The sequence below is a fragment of the Anopheles arabiensis genome, chromosome 2 (genome assembly GCF_016920715.1).
Source record: "Anopheles arabiensis isolate DONGOLA chromosome 2, AaraD3, whole genome shotgun sequence".
Taxonomy (NCBI): domain Eukaryota; kingdom Metazoa; phylum Arthropoda; class Insecta; order Diptera; family Culicidae; genus Anopheles; species Anopheles arabiensis.
The window spans coordinates 50,011,977-50,033,286 of NC_053517.1; the positions used below are offsets into that span (position 1 = coordinate 50,011,977).

General features: G+C 43.6%; 1 protein-coding gene across 6 annotated transcripts in view; it reads left to right on the forward strand.

Annotated features, from left to right (window-relative positions):
* Positions 1–880: 880 nt before the first annotated feature.
* The window catches only part of LOC120893824 (5-hydroxytryptamine receptor 1-like), a 48,623-nt gene continuing 28,193 nt past the window's right edge, over positions 881–21,310 (forward strand). Inside the window, exons 1-3 of one of the 6 annotated variants that reach the window (XM_040295952.1) lie at positions 881–1,115; positions 3,661–3,843; positions 3,975–4,141. The gene's annotated coding sequence lies outside the window, so the exon portion shown is untranslated. The other 5 variants (XM_040295948.1, XM_040295947.1, XM_040295949.1 and 2 more) reach the window with 5 other exon arrangements.

The following is a 21,310-nucleotide window of genomic DNA, read 5'->3' on the forward strand; positions in this document are numbered from 1 at the left end:
TCCCTTCAACTGGCAACCACCATGGATTAATTGTATCGAAACATTGCACCTTTTTATTCATTTAAAATAATTGTCATTTTTGAATAAATTAAATTCTCACTCTATAGAAATGGAATATGTGTGTCAAACTGTTTGAGCAAGGCCTCGTTGGATAAAATGTACCTACATTTGAACACTATTAAAACGGCGTTATGCAGTTTGTAGTTATCGCCATTTTATGCAAGTCATACAAGCTACTTGTTATTACAGGGTCCATTTTATTATTTTTAAAAAACATCTTTAATCATTATTCAGTTTCATCGCCTTTGAAATCTTGTGAAGTAAAAATGTGTGCAAAACATCCAACACATTGGACGCGATTTAAAAACAACTCATCTCACCGCACAAAAGCTCACAAAAGTGCTGATTCACATTTACTCTCTCTTTCTTTCTCTCCCATGATCGGAGAACGAATGCGTGCGCTCTTCTCACTGAACTTCATCCAAATGTTGTTTTATTACGCGAGTGCTGTGCTAAGTAACGTGAGTGCTTTGCCGCAGCACCACAAACTCTTCGAGCGCACTCAATCTCAAAAAGGGGTAGCAAGAGATATGAGAGTCCACCCTTCGCTCAAATCTCGTGAAGCAGGTTGTATTTTATTACCGTAACAGAAGTAGAAAAAAACGGTCTTGCGAGCTCATAATACGCTAGACGCTGCAATACAGAGGGTAACGATGACACAGGTGAACTATTGCTCGTACGTTCGTTCGGTCGTTCGTTTGTTCGTTTAGTCACTCACGCGCAGTTCGTTCTTACGTGAATGTTCACCGCGCATTCACTGGGCACTCAGCAGCACCTAATGCCGAAAGCCGAATGTTGACCGAATGCGTCGTATCGTGTCTGAAGTGACACCGGTCCCCGCAGTGTGGAAAGATACGTTCACGGAAAACGGACGGATGGACCATCGGCAACAGACTGGTCGCGCGCGCGTTCGTCACGTATTTGCCGCAAACCGTCGTCGCACGGATTTTTTCTTCGCCCTGGCCATCCGCTGCTGTGTCGGTGCAGAATGTGCCGTGGTTTGCGACGGTTCTGAGTTTGGAGCGTGAAAATTCATCTGGTCGCGAGTTTTAAGGGTGATTATTTCAATTTCGCTGATAAGGTGCGCTGCTCTGTGGTGCAATACTTCATCGACGTTCGCACTGGTCGACAGTGTGCGAACAGGGTTTTATTGGCCACGAACAAGAAAGTGTGCGGTAGTGTAGCGCAAGTGTACATTTGTGTTGAAATAAATTTGTCGCGATCGTTGAAGGGTTCAAAATGTGTTTTGCCGTGTCAGAATTGGTGGAATGTATATGTGTTTAAATTATGTGTGTTGAAATGCACCGTTAATCGTAGCAGAAGTGATACGCGATTTGTATGTGTATGTGTTTGTGATTTGCGAAAACTCGACAGGGTTATGTGCTTTTTTCCCTCGGATGCACTGGCTCGGATGAACTGACCTAGTTTTGAATCTGAATTTGCAGCTACCTCAAAGATTGTCATAATTCCGGGCCTCGGTTATCGTTCGGGTTGGATCATACATTCTGCAAGTGTACTGAAAATGTTCTCCATCCTTCCCATCATACTTGCTTTGTTCATTGATAACACCATACTAGCATACTGCGCTAAGTTGGCAAGCCTTTCAGCGATAAATGTTTAATCATTACGATCACCCAACCGTCCTGGGTAATAAAAAAATACCTTGAAGTTTTTGTTGAAAATCACTTTGGAACAATTGGTTAAACAGTATTTTCATAGTACCAACAACGGATGATATATGTGAATGGTTTTGGATAAACATTATACCTTAACGAGCATATTTCCTACGATATTTGATGAAAATCTTAAAACATTTCACATTAATCCGTGCATTAAGACTGTTGCGGCATGCTAGAAGGTTTTATGAAACACCGAACCAGCGTGCTAATACCGACGCACAGAGGCTTATTTCTTTGTTTTTGAAATAATCCAGATAAGCATAAAAACTAAACGTCCTTATCTTGCACGACACAATCAATCCAGTCCAGCATGAGCTAATGTTTATGTATAAACCCATATCTATATACGGTGCTTAGCTGGTGTTTTGACGCCTGCTTCCCACTTGCATGCGGCATCCTGCCCGACGGAGACAGCGAATGTACGGAATTGACTTTCACAACCAGCACGTCTGCCAGCAGGAGATGTTTCCGTTCAGCTTAACCGCTCCGGTCGAAGATTAATGAAATATCGTGCAAAAGTTGAGCCACCGAAAGCCACTCTCCTGACACTCTGACACGCCGTTAGGGGGTTGAGGGAGAAGCTTTTGCAGGATTTGTCAGCAGTGGCACACTGGGAAGTCGGTCAGTGACCAAAGTCTCGCCTTTCATAAACTTTCAACCCCGACTAGGGTGTAGATTGTGTATAAACATGTATGTGTGTGGATGTGTGTTCGTTTGTATACTAGTAGATCGTGTGAGAGTGTTATGCTGTGCCGTCTATACCGGCAAAACTTCTGTCCGAGCTTCCCTCGACTGGCCGAAGTTTGAAGTGACCGGAAGTGGTGAAATTGAAAAGAGTCGAGCCGAGAGCCAGCAGCAAGAAGCCGGTTAGAAGCTGCCTTGCTATTTATCAACACCACGTGCAAGCGGAAAAGTGGACCCGGTAAGGCCGGTGGGCATTAAGGATTGTTCAGCAGCCTGGTGCAGAAGCTGGCGGCATCTAGTTTGATAGCGAAGCACTGTACTATCAGTGTCGTCGCTGCCGCCGTCGTCACAGTCGCCATGGATTGGGTGTTGTTGCACAAACGGTTCAAGTGGTTTACACCAGCAATTTACACCCTCACACTAACTGCTCGACTTGGTACGGGGCCGCCACGCAACTGAGAATCGAACAGCTGCAGCAGCAGCGATATATGAACGGCCCGTGTGAAGTGAGGACAGGGAAAAGGTTATGAAATACAAACAAGAAAGCACACAACAATGGCAGAAATGCCGTCTTACCATCATCGTGAGCCAACGGTACGGCATGTTGACAGCAAGAAGCAGAACGGTGAAGTGTTGGAGAATTGGTGCGTATTATATTTTTTTGTTCCTGCGCTTCTCCAAATCTCATTCCCATCATGCTCTCTCTCCACGTTCTGCTCACTGATGCCCAAGTGCTGGTTTGCGTGCGTTGCCCGGTGACAATAATCATCACGAAGATCGCGGTTTCACAGCGGAACAGGCAATGGCAGATAATAGTGATAGAACCGTTGCGAGCGGCACTGGCGACGGTGGTGTCGACGACGAATCCGATGAGCATGAAAATTATAATGATGTAGGTGCTGATTATGGTGTGTGGTGATTGGGTCGAGATCGTGCGATCGTGAAGCGGTGCGCGAGTGTGCGGTGCGCGAATAAGCATGTGCATTGGCTGTGTGGCTGGTTGACTGCATCATGCGAGCTGACGATGGAAGTTGTGTGTGATGACGAAGCGAACGAATAAGTTTATGTAAATCAGCCGCTTTCAGCTGCGGCAATGAAGACGGCCTGTTCTAGTATCGTCCACCCTGGTGGCTATCACCATGCCCACCATGAGAGGCTGTTTGCTTAAGTGTTTTGTTTAGTGGGGGTTGTTTGTTTTTATCAGCATGCCTTTTCTATATTCTCTTTTCCATCGTAGAAATGCTGTGCATCGTCTCCGAGTAACGAGTGAACCGGTGAAGATTAGCTGTGCTCTACTGTAATGTGAAAGTTTGTGTACGATAACATGAGCGTGGCGATTCGAAATGAAATCGCTAGCTGTGGTATTTTTTATCGAGTGAAGTGTGTGTATTAGTGTGTGAGATTGTGTTCGTTTAAAGCGGTAAGGGCGGAAAGGGAGAAAAAACCCAAGCACACCTACAAATACACACCAACTACAGCCATGAACACAGTGGGAAGGTTTTGTTCTAGAATTAATTTGTGAATGGGTGCTGCTATATTTTTTATCACCAGTCACAGTGTGGTGCAATAGATAAAAAATAAAACCACAAACGCGACACAACGCAGCATAAAAACACGCGGGCAGCGGCTACAGCACCGAGCCATCGGATGACATTGCAGAGGTATACTGGAGCAGGAAGGAGCTCTTATCAAGCACATCAACACTTTTCCATTGGCAGGTAGTGATAAATGCGCTATTTGTACTTTATTTCTTTATCATACTGCGGAGTTTGAGTGTGGCTAAAAATATGTCAAGCTTCCCTTTAAAATTAGTGCTTCAAGGCCGTTGTCTCTGGTCGCGATAGATCACATATATTACGTAAAGCAAGCAAGTCTGCTTGTAGCTTGTATTTTAGTGAGCAGTTGTATTAACATATTCATGAGGAGATGGGAGATGGTCGTATGAGTTAATTGGAATTTATATCAAACCTAAAAGATGTGTCCATAAACTTTGCCGACCATTATTCATTGCTAATGGTGTTCGAAATGTGACCCTTGCAAACTTTAGCAATCAACGCTGGCACGCGAGAGCGATAAAAAGCATGTCGAGGATCGATCGAGGATGAATCAAGGCGTTCGGATATTATTCCCAAAACAGTCGTTATATGTATCCGTCTTCGATGCATGATATCCTTCCAAATGGCACACATCATTCCGAATGGTTCTAGCGGTTGCCATAAGTAAGAGATGATTAATGAAAGCAAGCTTGTTAAAAACTGCCATGCAATATTAAATACAGCATTTGTGACTTATGAAGTATGCAGAGTGGAGTATCTTTTCTGAGTGTGTCCATTACATTGCAATAAGAACATAATAAGTACGCTGCTATAAACAATCTACCTAGCTTTCATCCGTGTTTGCATTTATTCACATGATTCTAATGGTAAAGTTACCAGGCAAAGTTTGCCCAGTGAATAATCTCTTTCGATTTTTGAGTCATTTATCGAAAGCAGACAAAAATGACGATGCACTTTTTTGTTCCTCGTTTTCTTTCCAAACTGTACGAGTGTAAACAAAAACAACCCGTCAAAAAGTTAATTCGTCAATCCTTTTTCGCGTCGAACGTCTGACACAGCATGACTCTAAACTCTCGAAGAAGCAAGAAGCGAAGGGGCGCGTTTTTTCCCTCCTTTTTCCGTACCAGTTCCGGGCAGCGATTGATTTGAAACAACAGCAAAGGTAGCACAAAAAACGCATTGATTCATTACACGCTGAGTGTACTAGAGGTCCAAAAAATGGCATATCATCTATTTCGCTCGCAATCCACGTTGCCGACTGCTTGTGCTAGCAAAAAGCGGGCCAATCTCGGTGAGCACACACGGAACAAGACACCGTTACGCACTGGGAAAACGATCTTGCGTTGGGACGCGGAGCACTCATGCACACCACCCGCTGCCACCTGCGCACCATTGAACGCCAAATGGCCATAAAGAACGCGCAACCCTCCCAGTTCTGGATAGATATTTCACATTTCGCAGCTAATGTTCCGGTCATAATTAAGTTCCAACTGGCTACTGAACACCGCACCCCGCCCAGCGTACCCAGGGGTGATTCCACTAGGTGAGGTGGGTCAAATAAATCAGGCGTAAGTAAAACAACAAACGGGCTGTCAAGGTATTACGTCGCGGTGGGAAGTAGCGAAGGCAAAGGGAGTATTGATTTACGACACATGATTTACCATGTACGGCTGTCGGGGAGCTACGATTCGGCAAAACAAAGCTCCCTTCCACCCATGGCAGATCTCTCCATGGCTAACTGGCTCGCAAAACGACCACGGTCGGTTGAGGTGCTGCCCGCCAGTGCGAGCAATACAAGCTGTTTGACACTATGACCGAAGTACTCGCAATCTCATTAGCACGTCAATTACTTGTGCGGAAGCAGAGAAAGAAAGAACAAATCGATATCATGATGCACTCGTTTTGCTGGAGCGAAGGTGGAGAATTTCCAACTGCGGAGGGTTTTTTTTGTACGATACGTTAAATGGTGGCCTTTTGGATTCAATTTTGCGCACAAAAGATGTAACAATTTCAAGCGCAACCATCCCAAAAAACACGCCCCATCTGGACGGAGCAATCAAAGATCTCTAGATCGCTTGACCAGGCGTTGCGAGTTGTCGGCCAGAACCAAGTAAACGAAACATTTATCCACTGCCATCGACGACAGCTCGTAATGTTTCCCTTAATTACCACCACGCCGAACCAGCAGCAGTGCCGGACGCTTGGATAGTAACGATCGAAGGTCATCTTGAGATCGTCCGCACGCTTCGCTGGTGGTCAATGTAGCGCGTTGGCTATGATCATCGTTAATATAGCTACATGCGTGTGTTACTACAAGAATAAAAAAAACATACAAAAAAAAACTTGTTTTAAAATATAATTCTGTGAAGATGATTATTTTTACAAGTGCGTAAAAAATCGATTTCTTGTATGTGTGAGCATTTGCAGCAAAAAGAGAAGATGGCCTCATTCCTTTACAACACTGTGTAGTGATTTGCAAATTTGTATACGAAATGCCAACCGGTCTTCTTTGCCGCGATCGTTGGCACTATCATTCGAGCCAACGAAATTGGCAGACGTTCGATGGGTATCGGACACTGTGCGACCACTGCCCGACAATACTTTAGGCTGCAGACAGCAGCACACTGTTTACCGACCGCTCGTCAGTCTAACCGCACGAACGCCTGCGGAAGTGATCACAGAGCACACTTCAACCTCCTCGACAATGGGGTGGGGATATAGGGCTCTTGTTGGGCCAGAGATTAAGCCAAAGGTGTCCGGTAGTGTGAAGTGTACGAGAAAAAGCAAAAATACACACACACATCTCGCTGAAAGTACTAACAAACATATACTCGTACCGCATGTGAAGATCGTTCTAAACAAACTGACGGTGCTGGTCAACGTGTCTTGAAATACGCCAGCAGGCCACATGGAGCGGGGGCTATGTAAGCAGTGAAACTAAGCAAAAGCAACAAAAAACTGCACACATAGAAACACATGCACGCACACGTATTTCAGCAAAGTGTATTTCAAGACGATGAGACAACGTACCCTCTGTGAAGTACTTGAGCGATTCAATCTAATTATAGCCGGCCGATTCGGTTGATCCGAAAAATCAAACGAACATCTTCTGCTGCCCGTTTCTCCAAGGGGAGCGTTCGGAGCATTAGCTGGCGGGAGCATTTTCGGTGGGCCGACTGCACAACGCACGAAGAGCGCTCCGCCCGGCTGTCCGATGAGCGCAATGAACGTAATTAGCTGTTTACGTAAGTTATGCACCGTTCCAAGTGGTACCAAAAGGTACGGGCGCAAACTCGTCCCCCAGCGGCCGCACACCCGATGGAAGAAGGTTCTTGGACGATTCGGACGTTGGTTTTTTGTTGATTCATGTTTTAGGAAGCCCCTCGGCCCGTTAAAGCATTAGCAGAAGCATTAAAAGTAAATTTAATTTCCTGCTAGTGGGCAATCTGTTTCGTTCCTCCATCGGGATGGGGGATAGCATTGGGATAAGACATGGACTGCAGGAGGTCACAGGACAACCGTAGCACACTTGTAAGCCCCGCTAAAGCGGCAAATCCCGTTACCATTAGTGCAGATTAAATTTGCTTTGAAGTGAAATGTTTACTTGTCATGCTTTACCTTACGGAGGTGAAACTTATGCTCGCTCTGTGTGAACTGGTTCAAGGTGTTGGCTTTGATGTGTTTGAAGTGAAGTGGTTCTGTGTTTATCGGGAATTTTACTTCTCAAAGTATGCAAATTGTTGTTACTGGCGTACATAATGATCCACTGAGCAAAACGAACAACTCTTTAATTCCTCGACTCGCAGGGTGCTTATCCTTTCCCTTCGAACTGAAAGCGTGAACGAGCAAGATACGCAACGCTGGAACGTTGTGGTATTACTGCTCGTTCTGAAACTCTCCGATTCCGGTGGCCTATCTTATCGGTAGCGGCATGCGGGACGTACTGGTACACGTAGCACAGGACGATAAACCTGGCCACATTTGTACCGTAGACAATAAGCTCTCCAACCCTCCTGTCGCTCTCGTTTGGAGTGATATAAAATAACTGGAATGCTACCGTGTTCGCTCCGGTCACCCCGGTTCCTCAATCATGATTGAACTGAGACGGGTACAAAGGGCCACTATCGATTGATCCACGACGCTTTAGCTGCAAAGCGATCCCCGGAGAGAATCCCAAGAAATTCTCATTTTTATCAGCGCTTCCGAATGGTATTGGATGATATCTTCCATAGCTGCTGATAGCGATTATCGGACATTATTCGGTTGGAGGGAAAGGGGAAGATCACAGAGGGAAGTGAAGTAACATTTTGTTCCTGAACTAAAGCAATGATCAAAGTCCGAGAGATGAGTTGACAAAAAATTTAACCTTATGTAGATATGAAGGAAGCACATTTCCAATCGATAGAAACCTTACGGAACAAAAATTTTGAGACACTAACGGGTCTGTAAAATCCGACACATTTCCTGATTGACATTTTGATTTTGCGCCTTCTTTCAAACTACTCACCAGGAAGCTTAGACAGCTAGAAACAGGTGGTAGGTGTTATTTTGACACGTAGTGATAAGATAAAACTGCGGATCTGCTTTCAATCGCTCACCGTACACCGGCTTATGGGTACCAAAGTCACGCAAAATAAAACCAAACATCCGAACCGTATAGACTTTCTGACAACTCTACGGGTTTCCGACGGGAGAGTATCGATACAGTGACAGCTTACGCTTGTGAGAGCTTCCGATTGACAGCGAACAGCGTGTAGCTGGCGTTGTCAATTGTAAATCTCGCCTGCTACTAACAATTTACATGGCACCCGCTTACAATCCTAATCTTGCGAACTGTGTGTTCGCGTAGCATTCGAACAGGGAAACGAGTGTGATGCATGAAATTGATGCGGCTCGTGCGCATCTTCCTCGTGATGGGTGATGACCGACCGATAGCGCATGCAAGATACTGGCTGACCGATAGAATGATTAATCAGTCACGATTGTGTCAACGCCTATCATACGTCTTCCCACCGCTCTACCTATTTGAGGAGTCGCTCCGGGTACGCAAGATAAGCATTGTTGACAACATGTACTGCTCCTGTTACTAACAATAACTCCCTCACAAGCACCCGGTTTTATCTTGTCCAGGACTTCACACACGTACACGCTTCGTTTGTTTCATCTCACAACAGGGCCTGGCAGAATGGTGGTACATGGTTGAACAAATGTAATGGCTGGCAAAACATTCCGCCCAAAACATGGACAAACTTTAGTTATGAAAAAAAGAGTGACCGTTGGTGTGGAACGATCAGAACCACAATCATACCCTCGAGTGGTCTCAACCTCCAACTGCGACTCCTCAAGCAGACCGAAAAATCTAATTAACATCAAAACTAAACCACAAGATAGCCTGGCCTGCAGACAGAAAAGGCACATCCCGGTGTAGGGTAACGGTAACCGTTTTAGGACATATTTACATTGCCCACGGAAGGGAATGAGAAAAAGTATAAAAAGCGTGTGCAAGATAATGTTAGCCCTCTCCTCTTGTTGCCTGCAGGCTACAGCTCGAGTGAGACTTTACACGTCTTTCAAGGACTGTTATCTGCCGTGTCACGTAGTTGCTTCTTCGAGGACAGGGTTGGCTTATACCAAACCGATAGCCAATCGGTTCGAGGAGTTGCGGTTGGGGTGCCGGGTTCAAAACGAGAGTCTATCTGTTGCGGATTTTATCTGATCTTAATGGAAGACTTTTGGGGCTGAACAGGGAGTGGGTGTGTGTTTGTGTGTGTAAGTGAGTGAATGAGAGCTAGGGAAAGACGGAGAGAGAGACCTGGGAGTTTTATTTCTCACGATGCTGTCCCTGATTATACGGCTCATTACGGTGAAGAGTGGTTGGATGTGCAGGCATGGTGACTGCCGTTGGGGTGTCAAAAAACTGAGATATCGTGAATCCTTTGCCATGAATTCGCTTCTCGTTATTTTTTTCTACTAAAAGTCACGTTTAGGATATGATTTGAGCGTGCTTGGGAGTAAACAGTACTTGTGTACAATGGAGTGGTTTTCCTTCGTTTAATGCTTTCTCGCTTTAAGAGTTCCTTGAAGGGAGGATATATCGGTGAGACAAGGGATAGGAGATGTCCATTTTTATGCAACCTTAAATTAAAGAAAATTGTTTCGCAAGACATTAAAGCTCAGCTAGACGGTGAGTGGTTTCGATCTTCTTGGTGCAAAACCGTACTCAACGTCACATGCACACACACTTAGTACGTCGACTCTTTAAAGATGTGTAAACTGGATAGTGAATCATTAAATCTGGTACCGGAAGTTCTAACAACCGTCTACCTTTGCTGCTGGCTCGCTCGGACAGTTGACAGCTGAAAGCATCCAGCAAGCACAGCACGGCCACGCTAATGTCTCCAGAGGAGCCGTCCGCAGGCCCGCCTCGAGCCGGCCGTCATTCGGGCAGGTTGGCAGGTTGTCAGCGAGAAAACATTTCTTCCCTTTTCCCGGCGATCACTTCCCCTATTATGCTTAGCTGTCCACTGGCCCTTCAGTGTTAGAGGAATTCACGCTTGCTAAACCAGTAAAGGTGCAGCCAGATGAGGCGAGTGTCGGGCGGGGCGAACGGAGTCGCACTTCCCCACTGTTGCACTGTAGTTGTTTTTATTGGTGTTTTAGCTGCTTACGCCTGGCAAGCTGTCAGTGCTGTGGAGTGGAGCCACCGGTACCACATCCCGATCCCCGCGAAAACACATTATCTATGATGGAATAATCCATGAGACAAGTATTAATGGAAATCGTTAGTCGGTGGGGCGCAAACACCCTAACGACGAAAGCGCGAAAATCGCTCCGATGAAAAGTGTGTCAAGACTTGGCAGCTAGCGCCGGAACGTCGCTACCGCTCGGTCGTCACCACCACCATCATTATCATCATCATCATCATTTTCATCATCGTCATCTACTTCCTCTTTTATTGCTCTGACACATAGCGGGCGGTGTTGATTTTTGTCGATATTTTCCGTCTTTTGCTTACTGTCTTTCTTTTAACGGAGAGGATAAACTGCAGCCCCTCCCCGCCCTTTCCAACCGGTTGGAGGCGTCGGAGTGACAAACGGGCCCGGGCCCTTTGCTATCCGACGTATCGCACCCTTCGCCCCGTCTGGTCGCTCTGCTCATTCGGGAAGGTCAACCGAGAATCGTTCCAAAGGACTGAAGCATCATATCTGCGCATTGCCAGTCTAAAAATAAACAAAACTGAAGGCAAGACTTGGAGTTGCAAAGAGCTCGCTTGTCTATTTCATTCAAGATATGTGCGTGCGTGTGTGTTTTTTTTTCTTTTCCTTCCGACCCGTACGAGGTGGGCGGAAAATCGCAAACGGGATCAATGAGTCGCCCTGATGTTTGGTACGATATTTCAATTTTTGGCGCAGCATACGCTTCTCGGTCGGCCCATTTTTTTCAGCGAATCCAATAAGCGATCATCGATTCTTGTGAGGATCGGAATTCAATATCTGCTGACATGATACTTTTGTTTGTTTGTGAAGGTTGCGCTACTGGTGGTGAAAAGCTGGCCGTTGCAAGACCGGCAGAATCATTGCTGCCGAGAGCTGTTGTGGTGGTATTTTACAGGCAGCGATTATCTGTCCGTCAAGTGTCGTGTGTAGGAAGGTTTGGTTTATTTTGCACGTATTTGCTCTCAAAACTGGACCACACCAGTTGGTGTTTGTCAGTGGAAAGTATGGGGGAATGTGGAGTGACGTAGTGGAATATTGCAGACGAATAGACCTTAAGAGTTTTATTCTGCCAAGGGAATGAGTTGAGTAAGGAAAAAGTTTGTGTGCGGTTATGTTGCCAAATAACAGTGAAAATGCCAGTCATAAAACTGGTTTCTGATTATGATATCTCGTAATTGGATACTGACGTGATGGTGCCATTGATTTGGTTCCTTATTATTGCGAAAATGAGAACGAAGCCCTTTCTGTAGTAAAATATTAAGACTTCAAATTGCACGAAACATTGTTCATGTTTATGCTTTGATGTTTCCAAAGATTTTATAAAAATATCAATTGTGAAAATATGTAATGAAACATTTGCATTATGTCTACGCCAGATAGATTTGTTCCATTAAAATGAAATTATTGAAGCAACAAGTATGTAATAGTAATTGTGATGATGGAAAAGAGAAGATAAAAAATCCAAACGAACTAAACGATGAGTGCGATATTTGAAGGTGTGCGCCGCATTCTACCGCCAAATGAGCAAACCAGACAGACGGACAGTCGGCACAATCGTGCTCCCGGGAAGTAGCTGCACGTACAAGAGCCAAATGTAAACAGTGCGCACAGTGGTGTGCTGTGTGCACTGGCTGGCCACTGTTTACAGCAGCAAAGGAAGGCACCTTTTTGTTTGGTTTTGTTTTCTTTCCTTGGCGCAAGTTTTCCATCGCATTTGGAGAGTGGCAAACAGAAAGGGCGCGATAGTGGCGGTCGGCTCCCTTGTTGGCCAGGATGTCATTTTTCCCTTGCTCATCGTCGGCAGCCACCATCGAGCATGGGAAACGTTTACATGAATGAGTGAGTAAATATTAACATCCTCTTGGGGTGTATGTGTTTCTCAAGAGCGCCCCGATAGCCCGAAGGCGTTGAACGAGGAGGAACGTCAAGAGAAGAAACCCAACTCAAGATGTGATGCCGACATCGACTGGTTCTGGTTGAATTTGATATGGCCAACCAAAGGAGCGAGTGGACATAAGGAGGAAATACCAACGAAAAGCCAAAGTCCATAAACACGCGCCATGCTTGTGGGTTGGTTCATCAATTTTGATGCTCATTTCCAATGCGGCAACGTTATCAGTTTTGTCGCCAAAAATATTGCCCACTTGTTTGCCGTTTGCCTGAAAGCTTTGACTGGATGGACAGTTGATACGGTTGGGCATAATTGTAGTCATTTTAAAGATTGAAAGAATTATCGCAAACATGGTACATGATATAGTGTTCGAATCGGATTTCTTGTCATTTGTTTTTTTCGCATAAGAATTACGAAGTTTTGAAGAAAATCGAACAAACCAAAAAAATAGTAGTGGTAGTGCTTGTGTACATAATGTTCATACTTAGAACTATCAGCAAATCAAAGAATAAGATTCAAGATTGTGTTCAAACTAGATTATTTGTTGGTGTAGTGTGTTGTGGTTGAGTTTCATTGCATCAGCATCGAACAATGTTCCACTGCCAAATAGTTTCATCACTTTTATGAAGGCCATTATTATTAGGTTGCCATTATTTTAATTTTTAATTTTACATAATGGAGCCAGTTTATGTTTTCAATAAATGGAAAGCAGATCCTGGATTTACTATAAAACTTTTTTACAACCTAAGTACCATCTGTGGAAGCCGTGAAATGAAAACATCAAGGCATTTCTCTTCTTCAGCACATTGAACAAACAAACAAATGAATGCATCTGTGCCGCACGTGCTACCACCACGAGAGAAAACTGCTTCTAACACACTTTCGACAGTCAAGTATCATTTAAATGAAGTCTGTTTGTGCGCTACCGAATGCACATATTTGCTGCAACCCTTTTATTCTGCCGCCGCTGGCCGCCCATGTTTATACAGTGCCTAACGCCACGCCATTCATGCTTTAGTTTACATATTAATAATCGCATTTGGATCGTACAGCAAGCAGACAGGCTGTCGGTAAGGTTGCTAAATATTTGCATTCTTTTCTCCTGATTGCTGTAGGAGCACTCTCACCGCCAGTCCCTTTACCTAGCAACAATGTAAGCTCCCGGTGTTATGGCTTCAAGTTTAAGGTCATTTTGCGCAAAATTGCAATTGCTTTGCTTGATGCACTCTAGCTACATAAACAACGCGAGATATTTTGGAGGTATGACTGTTATTGAGTGCTACTGATAGAAAATGTATATAGTTTTGGCGATTTCGGGAAGTGTGTGTTTTGAAATATAAAATTGCATTATTGACAGCTTGAGAAGGAAATTGAGAAGCACCATTTTCAAATTCAAGACAGTTCATGAACAACTAGCAAAGGTTTGCCTTTTTGTTCAGGAAGTGTACCAGTCTATTTGTTACTTAATTACATGGTTGTAAAATGTAGATATATTTGTTTTTTGTGTCTAGGATTAATTGGTAGTTAAAATATATCTGCCGTACGATGCCGTCATTTTTACAACTAACACATCATTATTGTAGTTTTTCTGCTAAGTTACAAAAGGATACAATTACAATCCCTTGCTTTTAAAACCGTACACTATATTTACTCTTTTCTTTGCCTAGCCGTTGATTAAACATTAAACAGTGGTGAGTAATGATGGCTCGTTGAAGCGCGACCAACACTTCAAGTTGCATGTGATTCGGTTTTATCAATATACCTAGCAATACTCTATTTATGATCGATCGCCAGCACCACCGACTTACGAAGGTAGATAAGATTGTGCAATCCGTCAATTGTGGGCAATAAAACTTTACGTTTAGCAAAGTATGACTGCACTCGTCGTGGTATGCACGAGCAACGGTGAAAAGTATCTCAGCATATAGATAAACGCGACAAAAAGACCTGATCATTACCACCGACATTATCGCATATGCGGGAGTGAAACGGTAAACTTAACTGCACAAGAAATAACATTCATTATGCAGTCTAAAGGCCGGGCTACATTGATCGTACTCCGTAGTGTAATTTTTATTTTCACTAGCGCATCTGGCGACGACCAGCGCAAGCTAGATGTCGATATAATTTATGTGTCAAAATTATTCATACTTGGTGTCTCATCAAGTTTCGAGCAGGCTACTGGTATGCCGTATGAAATGTTTATAAACGTCCATAAATTGCAACAAAATAGGCCGTTAATTGTTGTTGGTGGATAAATCGTCATTCAAACAAAGCGCTAGGCAACATTTTTCCACATCTTCCAACATCTTTCCATCATTGGGTAAAATTATAGCCTCCTCGACCCAAAACACTTTTTGACAGATAAATTATACCAGCCTCTAGCTTCGACCCGCCGCCGCTAGATGGCGTACGCGTTCACAAAAATTACACTCAGGAGTACGATCAATGTAGCCCGGCCTTAACGGCAGTCGCATGTTTATGATGTCACTGTAAAAAGTATTCGACGACGACCATGGTTTAGTTGGTTTTAATGGAAGAGTTAACACGCATCCTATGCATCTTGTTATTTTAATTGTTTGGTATGTCAAGGCCGGGCTACATTGATCGTACTCGCACGCGTAATTTTGATTTTCACTAGCGCATCTGGCGGCGGCTGACCGAAGCATTTTGCCAAACAATTTGGAGCCGCTCCAGAAAATAGGTTAATTTTCCATGTTTTTTACTGAAATCGGAGGAGAAAAGTGTTGTAAAACGTAGATACACATGTCTTGCACGCATTGCATCAATTTTTGCAATGGAAAACGATGGAAAAACTACTTAATTTTGAGATCCGGCAGGTCCATTCCTCGATGACAAAAAGCTTCCACCAGCCGCCGCCAGATGCGCTAGTGAAAATCAAAATTACGCCAGAGAGTACGATCAATGTAGCCCGGCCTTCAGGTTTTATCACATCAAGCTTTGCTGCAATAATATAGGGCAGAGTTGTGTTTTATCTTTTAAAGACCGGGCTACATTGATCGTACTCGCAAGCGTAATTTTGATTTTCACTAGCGCATCTGGCGGCGACTGACTGAAGCATTTTGCCAAACAATTTGTAGCCGCTTCAGAAAATATGTTATTTTTCCATGTTTTTACTTAAACTGGTCTGAAAAAGCTATGCAATTGATAGATAAAGATGTTGTGCAAGTATTTTAGCCATTTTCGCATCAAAAAACGATGAAAAAACAACTTAAATTTGAGATCCGGCATGACCATTCCCCGACGACCAAAAATGCTTCGGTCAGCCGCCGCCAGATACGCTAGTGAAAATCAAAATTACACTACGGAGTACGATCAATGTAGCCCGGCCTTAAGAATTGCATTTCTAATAATTAATATGTATACTTAATACGATTCAAGGAACTATACCATAGAATGCAATAAAATAGAACAAAGTAAACATTCATCATTATCAATCAGAATTTCTAGCTTCTCTACCAAAACTACGTGACCTCCGTAACCATAGAGACTTACTTACTTACTTATCCCTCGCTACAACCGCTTTGCGGTCTTGGCCTACCTCAGGAGTGTCCGAAACCGTTCAAAATCTCGCGCCTTCGTCTTTCAATCCATTATCCGTTAGAGCCGTGTCCTGTAATATTTGAAAGATAAATCAGAAACATTCATTCAATAGCGAAGTTTGTAAGGATGGGTGAATGTTTTTATAACGTTTCAATCAACCAGTGCACATGGTAACAGCCCTATTCAAGCGGCATTCAAAATCGAGCTACCAGTGCTAGCACATTGCTTTTCATAGCTTCAAACAGATGGTCTATCGAACACCTAATTTCTCCCTTTAGAATACATCTATTGAACTCGTTACATTCGCGTGTGGTACTGTATTGATTTATTTATCCCTACCACGCCGTTTTGCAATGAACCACGACCAAAGCAGCACTAGTGAGCACGCCTGCATCTCTATCGTATCCCGGCACCATATCACCCGGGCAGCTCGCTGCTGTATCTAACCATTCATTCAGCAAGCTAATTTTACAGCCATCGGCCAATAGTATGGGATTGAGCTGCATCCTGCTAATTCAATTTCCAACACTTCATCCGGTATCGTGCGCCGGATGCTGGTTTTGTGGGTATGGTAAGAAAAATCGATAACTGTCATGGGGAATAATTTAATGTGCACTGTATGTGTTTCCCATATTCTCACAACGCACCCTGGCATATACACAGCTGCCTGCAGGTCAGGTGATGCACATATCAAAGTTTGTGCGCCTTCGCCGAAAGGCTGACGGGTGGGCCACGTGATACGATGTCCAGTGTGCAGAAGGAAGTGCATGTTAGTGTACGGGAAAGTTATACACGGTGATGTATTTATTCGTTTCTTTGACGATACAAAGCGACTGAGAGCTGCATACAGAACCAGTATGAAATTCGTGTTGCATCAAGACAAGGGCCGCAGCACAGTTTCTGCTGGGCCGTTCTGGCACCAGAGCGATCCTCAACCAGCAGCCCAAAGGCAATGAAGTCGAAAGTCAATGCCAAATGGGACGTGAAGTGTCCTTCCGTTTTGTCTGAATACTTTGCTAACGACGGTTCATCGAAGGGAGCTTATAACGAAGGATCTATTACTTGTCTTGTTCGAATGTCCTTGCCATCTCCATACGAAAGATCTAAACTCCGTTTAGCACGAACCATACAACATACCCTTCTGTGATGGTGTCCGCAAAAAGGAAAGGTTAGTAAACCATGATGTGATAGCTGTGCAAACAAAGTGCAAACATTCCCGTTCATGCTGGCGTACGAGGATCGTAATCAGGGGGATTGCAGAGCTGTGGTTATTTTTCTTATATTTATCTTTCTACACATTCATTAAAACGATGCCCGTGCCGCATCAGAGAGGCAGACTGGAGCAGTCACTGAAAGGATGTTTAAATGCGTCACAGGTGAAATAATAACCGCTCTAACAAGACATGAGAACCAGAGCTATTCTTACCTGGACCCTTTGGACACTAATCTTTCCGTAATTCCCGAGATGTGGTACATTTCATTTACCAGCATTTTGCTACCCATGCGTTAGTTTTGCGTTTTCTTACTGTAACATCTGAGTGTGTGTGTGTGTGTGTGTATGCGGGAATATAAAATACGTGCCACAAAAGGATCCATTACTGTCCATGCGGTGCACAACCTACCGTTAGCATGGAACACCCCCCAAAAAAACGCTGTAGATCAACTCGTTCAAAAGGTATCGCAATTGATGAAGCGCTGACGACCATGAGGAAAAGCTCATCCAGAGGTATACTGAGTGTCCGTACGCTAGCTCCGTCTCTCTAATAATGGTTGCCACACTCTTGGATGAGAAAACTTTTCTACCGATATCATTCAACGATCGAGACAACGGTTTAAGTTTGCCGGGAGTTGGGCGTAAGGTCCCGACCGTGGCGAAGATTAACCATACGATGGGATGGGAGTTTTGGGTTTCCGATTTACATAAAGTGACCCAAGCGCCCCAAACGAGTCGCTCGGTATCGCTAAAGGGATTTGGGATTTGATTAGTTTGCCCTTTCATAACCTCAAAGCGTGTGCTGGAGCGTGTTTAGAATGGGTTTCATTGTTCATAAGATACACATCAGGTACGGTGTCCATATCCCATCTAGCACCTGCAGCTAATGCGGGATGTCACCGATGACGGTTGTAATTTGCAGATCCCATCAATCTTCGGGCGAACTAGCAACAGCAACGAGTGAAATAGTGTTAGCTCGTGATTTTAGTTCATGTCTAAGTAAACATTCAAAGTGGTTGCGTTTTGGTGCTTTGAAGTAGTGTACACAAACTGGGTGTTTAATATTGCTGAAGTGAGATATTTCATATGGCAATAGTTATGTACTTTTTATATAATTTGTGTACCCAATTATAATTTATTTCGAGCTAAGTCCATTTGAATCTGGTTCAATTATTAAATCACAATTGAGTAACAGTATTAATGCGGTGCAAAGGTGTCTTGTGAATCCCGATAGCAAGAGCCATTAATCTCATGCAATGTGAGATCAATCATAAATCACGGTACTTTAAACAACAACAAGCATAATTCCGTTATAAATACCTGCTGTTTGGCATGAAACTTGACAGTGATACATTTCTATCCACCTGCAAGCAATAAAATGGGAATGGTGTGATTGCAGGGGACCTCGTACCTCGTAGATGGTACACTAGTTTTTTTTTGGTCAACTTCGAGTTCAAAAATTATGTTAGATATTTTGAGTATGTAAACTCAAGAATTCTCTCATTTAGAATACCATTCCTACTCCTATTCCAATCTCGAATATTTCTTCACTAACGAACTAGCTTGTGAAGGTTGTTGTATCGTAATGAATTGCAAATTGTACGAATCCCCTGCTAGCTCACATTTGATACAGCAAAACCGAACCGGAACAGTCCAATGCAACTAACCACGTCTGCAAACATTAAAGGGGCGAGTCGCGTGAGGGAGGACTGCAATTTGCCATGTTTCGTTAGTCCGTCCATCGAGCATTTCGCTTTGTTTGCTAATTTTCCTTTCAGTGCTGCTGTGCCGCTCGATAAAGGTATAGCTGTTTCATTCTTTCGTTTTTTTTTCAAATAAACAATGCCAAATAGACAACATTTGCCCTTGACTACGATGCGCTGATGCGATCGTGGTGGCTCATCGTACGGTGTGAGAAATGCACCGTCCAATGTCAAGCAGGGTGTTGCCGCAATTGCCAGACAAGGTTGGCTAAATAGATACGCTCATTAGCGTGTGTATAGATGAACTATTTAGAATTAACCACTTCATTCAGCTCCCGGAACCATATCCCAAGGGTTGCAGAAGCAAGTATGAAAATCAAAACCACTCCAATTTCAACGGCAACTGCGAGTGTACGAAACCGACACTGCATACGCGATGATGGGAAGCAAGTAAAGCATCGCTGTATGCGGCGTGCGTGTGCTCTTGGGCAAACCTAACTATTTATTGCGCTGACAGCATTAATTTGCACTGCGGTTGGGCCGGCGGATCGGATAAGCGCGCATCCCACACGACAACCCGGCTCACTTACAAGTGGCACTGGCAGTGGCAAAGCCATCAGCAACTAACTGCTGTTAAACATGCAAATCGGGCGCGTCCTTACGTGGAGCAATCCAGCCCATGTTGACTTGGTTTAGCCGTGCAGCCTGCTTGCATCTCCTGTGGACATTGAGAAGGTGGCGGGTTTCCCCAGCATCGCGATACTTCAACAAAATAGCCTGGAAAAGCTCAGCTTCTTTCGACATCCTTAAGCTTGCTATTCCTCGTGGACTGATGTCACACATGACGGTGATAGCTTGTATTGGGTAAGCATCAACCGTATGGTGTTTCGAGGTGAGCTTCAGCGTGACGGAATGTGATTGGATTATGCCACGAATTACAATCAATTGTCAGTGAGATGGTTTATGTCTGCTTATGGTTACCGGCGATAGGTGTTTTAAATGGAAAATCAACGATGATGTTGTGGGACAGCTAGTTCTGCTTTCGAAAGCATTCATTTGTAAAGCAAGCTGTGTGAATGATGAAAGCAATGAGATGAAACAGATATGTTGTCAGTGTAATATTAATTAAATTCGCACAAAAACGTTGTTTTCTAACCATTACAATCACAAACTGTTGCTAGAATTAAAAGATGAAAAAGGATAAGTGTTTATCCTAAATAATTGCATAAATAATTGTTCTCATTACTAGAATATGTATTAATTTCCTAGATAATCATAGTTAAATCTCATCATTATAATATACAAATATTCAGTCAACGTTTGTATGTTAATAATGCAATTATTGATAAGCCTCCTTAAAAAAGTTTGATTGATCTCTGGCTAAAACATTTAATCTGATGAACAAATGCTGTAATGATTAACATGGTAGCTGTTGGCACGATATCTATCTCGTGAAGATCAGCAACCGTAATGTTTATCACAACAACGTGTTGTCAACGATAGCTCGAATAACTGATAACGAAAACATCAGATAATCCAAACAGATAAAGACAAAAAGATATGCCCAAAGGCGAAACAGCAAGCAATGCCAAAAATAGGGCCAATTAGGACATAGTTCTGCAGCAGTCGCTAATCAAGGTCAAGCGGGGTCAAGACTGATCAGCTAATCGCGAAGAGGCGCCATCGAGAAAGGCAGTAGCCAAAGTCAAGAGACAAAAGATAGACTAATTTTTAAACTGTGTGGAAAAATAAAATTCTATAAAAGTCAGTTTAAAAAAAGTTTATTTAAGCTACTCAATATCGATTGGTTACTAGGCGTAACAATTTAGCTGTTCTACAATAATCGATAAATTCCTTTTTTGCTGTTCACCTTTATAGCCATGTTGCCTTGAACCACGATATTTCAGTTAAAATTGTAAAAAAAAAACTAAAACGATCACGATTGAATGTTTCCTTTCCAATAAATAAAGCAGAATTATTGCTCATGTAAACGCACAATCATTTTGTGCTGTAACTTATTTCACTTCTAACACCATACCTCATTCTGTCTTCCGTGATAGACGATGACGCGACATCATCAAACGCGTGACTCGTACATTGTCGTCATGCAAAAAGACATCAGCGAAGACAGATGCGATGATAAAGAGTAAAGCTTATGCTTGAAAAAGTGCTGCTTCACAGAAACCGGTTCCAGCCGCCGCAATAAGCAAAAAGCGTCGCAGCAGCACTGCTTGCACATGTCGC